At 42.0% G+C, this 3818-nt stretch overlaps 1 non-coding gene across 1 annotated transcript; it reads left to right on the top strand.

The window, feature by feature from the left end:
• The first annotated feature begins 2385 nt into the window (after window positions 1-2385).
• Window positions 2386-2470, top strand: TRNAQ-UUG. The gene has a single exon. It is a non-coding gene; the product is annotated as a tRNA-Gln (tRNA).
• Window positions 2471-3818: the final 1348 nt, after the last annotated feature.

Genomic DNA, 3818 nt, shown 5'->3' with positions numbered 1-3818 from the left:
GGGTTTGTTTTTCTGTTTTTCTTTCCTTCTCTGCCCCCACCCTCATACCTGAAGTGATTCCCAGCAAGGGCTTTGGGATGATTCTCCCTTGGATCCCTGTGTTCTAACTCCATCCTCATAGGGCTGTAAGCTTTCTTTCAGCTCACCTCTGGAAGACAACTCACAACAGCATCCCTGCCGAGTAGTCACCAAGCTCTTTGAAGGAAGTGCTCCACAGCCCTTTTAAGTCAGTATCACTAAGAAATGTGCTGAGAAACACTCCACACCCTCTACCACCAATCTGGTGTCATACTCCTCAACCTCTCTGCCACCACCATGCTGTGCTCTGAGCAGGGCACAGGCCCACAGCCAAGGGTCCCAGCATGTCTATGCCCAGAGCCACCCCAACCCCCAACTGAGTATTGTAATATCGAATCCATTACCCTTTCTGCAGGTGTGTCAAGAGCTAGGAAAACTAGAATTTGTTTTTCTAGAGAGAGAGAGAGAGAGAGAGCAAGCACATGAGCAGAGCAGAGCTGCAGAGAGAGAGAATCTTAAGCAGGCTCCATACCCAGTGCAGAGTCCAATGCAGAGCTCAATCCCACAACTGTGGGAACATGACCTGAGCCAAAAGCAAGAGTTGGACTCTCAACCAACTGAGCCACCCAGGTGCCCCAGAACACGAGAAAATTTTAATTCTTCTTTACATATCCATTCTACCCACACTAGACACAAAAACGCATGCAAATTGGGTGCCAAGAACTGTCAAGTGGGACTCAAAGTCCACTTTCAAACTATACTCTGAAACTGACTAGCAGTTGCCAACATCATCAAAGATGAGGGTGGGTGACAAGGCCACAGACACCAAACCTGGTAGGTACTCAGTAAGTAGTCAGGGTGATGACAGCTGGACTGCTAAGTGACTCTGAGCACAGATTCAGGAGTTAGGAGAAGTGGCTGAGCTCCATTTCTTCATCTATCGATGAGGAAGTTGGTCTTGATTTCTGGGGCTTTACCATGTCTAAAACAACACAAGTTTTGCATTAAAAGGGACATTTCTCCTCAACCTCTTCTGTTTCAGATGAGGAAATCTCTGCCTGGGAAGTACTGGCTTGGCCAAGCTCACGTTGGCCTGTACAGTGTGGATTTCTGCCTCCTGGTCCTAGCTCCCTTGCACTATTCCAGACCACGTGTCCTGGACCCTGGACCCTGGGAGACAGATGGCTCTGGATTCGAGGAACAGGAACTGGAGAGCGTGGGTGGCTCAGCTGTTTGAGCATCCAACTCTTGATCTCAGCTTAGGTGATGATCCCAGGGTCGTGAGACTAAGCCCCATGTTGGGCTCTGCACTGAGCGTGGAGCCTGTTTAAGATTCTCTCTCTCTCCTTCTCCATCTGCCCCTCTCTGCACTTATACACTCTCTGTCTCAAAAATAAAAATAAAAATAATAAAAACTTTTTAAGAAATAGGAACCAAAGACAAACAAAGCAAAGGGTAAAAGGAGCTTGCTGTCTACTCCTTGGCTCTCTCTGGCAAAGGGTCATGTTGTCAGTATACAGCCCTTGTGTAGATATCAATTCTTCACAGTCCTTCCATCTTCTACCACAGCACTGCCATCAGCACTAAAAGTGCAGCCCAAGGAAATACAAGTCCCACAGAAGGTCTCTGCCTAAAACTGTGCAGATCTAAAGCAACAAGCACCAGAGAACCGCTTACTTCTGAATTCAGGGTTGCTATAATCTTGGTGAATTGTGTGCATTTCAGGGGACACTGGGAGCTGACTTGGAGCCCTGTTGGAGGTGTGCCAAGCAAGGGTTCCCAAAGCAATTCTCATAGAACACTTTGGGGATTATTATCTCCCATTGATGGCTAAGACTGGTCAGCCCTCATTAAGAATACTTGATTGGGATGAGCGCTGGGTATTATGTGTAGGGGATGAATCACTGAATTCTACTCTTGAAGTCATTATTTCACTATATGCTAACTTAGATGTAAATTTAAAATAAATACATAAATAATTAAAAATAAATAAACATTAACAAATACAGGATCCCAGTTATATTTGAATTCCAGATAAATAAATAACTGATTTATTTTTAGTATGTGCACATCCCACACAACATTTGGGGTATATTTATAGTAAAAAAGTATATATATGTGTTTTGTAACTGAAATTGAAATTTAACTGGGTGTCCTGCATTTTACTTGGAAACCTTAAAAAAGAAAACAAAACAAGAACAAAAAAAAAACCCAAACAGGAGATTTTGGCCTGTGTTTTTTAAACAATTTCATCAAATCTCAATGTAACAATAGAAAAATATACATAATTCTGTATGATCTGTAATGCAACTTTTAATAGAATCTTAGAGTTTCAACTATTACTTTAGAAAATGTTTAATGTTGGGCGCCTGGGTGGCTCAGCTGGTTGAGCGTCTGACTTTGGCTCAGGTCATGATCTCACAGTTTGTGGGTTTGAGCCCCACCTCAGGCTCTGTGCTGACAGCTCAGAGGATGAAGCCTGCTTTGCATTCTGTGTCTCCCTCTCTCTCTGCCCCTCCCCCCACTCGCACTCTGTCTCGCTCTCTCTCAAAAATAAATAAACACTAAAAAAAATTTAGGAAACGTATGTTATAAAATTTTCAATGTGAAAAGTGATATTAAGTATAATAATAAGTGATAATAAGTAATTAACAGTTACTAATTTTTGCTTTTTTAGTTAAATTTTATCTCACTAAAAAAAAAAACAATAAAGGACTGGTCAGCTACTTGAGTGTTGAGTGTCCTTTCATGTTAACAACATAAGGTCAGTATAAAAGAGAGAAGTCAGGTCTTGAGTTCCAAACCAAAAATCATCCGTGCAGTAGCTTAGTTTAGCAAGATTTCCTAAGTGAAAGCAATTCATGGCTACTTGACAATGGTCAAGAATATAAAAGGGAAATAATGGATGCTTAGAACCCTTGTGCTGGAGGAACTATGTTACAGAGTTTTAATTTGGAGAAAGATCCTTTCGTCTGCAGGGTTGTTTGTGCCATTAACTTTGATGATCTAATTCACCTTCAGATTTTCCATGATCCAAGCCAAGATTGAAAATAGCCACATGCGCAATGAACATTTTCTAAATATAAATAATTTGGAACACGTCCTGCTTATTGCTCTGAATGACTTACAAATTGCTCTATGCAAAGAACACCACATGAGACTTCCAAATGCCTGCCCTGTCAACAGGTAACAAGTCAGGCTGGTAGAAGTGACTAGTTAGGTCCACACTGCAAGAACTCGGCATCCTGAAATGTCTGCAGGGCTCAGCAAGACAAGAACTTTGCATGGACTTAGTATACGTGCTAATAAAATGACTCCACAGTGGTCACTAGACTTCTTCAAATCCTATTGCCAGAAGCAATCAAAGTAAGTATTGTAATCTAACTGGCCAAGCCATCCCTTAGTTTATGTCAGTTATCTAATCAGCTACACAAATAATAAGCTAGTCCAATTTTTATCACTGGTTTTCTTCTAAGCTTTGTCTGTTTGCAAAATAGAAGAATATACATAACAAAAGAACTCTGGATTATCACAACAGAAAGGAACCTCCAAGCTCATTAACCCAGGTTCCTACATCATTTTATAGAGAAGTAAACTGAGTTTTTATCTAAGTCATATTCCTTAGAAACAGAGCTGGGGCACCTGGGTGGCCCAGTCGATTAAACATCCGACTGGGTTTAGGCACAGGTCATGATCTCACATTTGTGGCATCAAGCCCTGTGTTAAGCCCCGTGCTGAAGGTGCAGAAACTGGGATTCTCTCTCTGTCTCTCTCTGGTTCTCCCCCTGGCTAATGCATCT

Source organism: Leopardus geoffroyi, chromosome A1 (genome assembly GCF_018350155.1).
Source record: "Leopardus geoffroyi isolate Oge1 chromosome A1, O.geoffroyi_Oge1_pat1.0, whole genome shotgun sequence".
Classification (NCBI taxonomy): Eukaryota; Metazoa; Chordata; class Mammalia; order Carnivora; family Felidae; genus Leopardus; species Leopardus geoffroyi.
The sequence above is the reverse complement of the archived record's forward strand: the minus strand, read 5'-3'. Positions and strand labels throughout refer to the sequence as shown.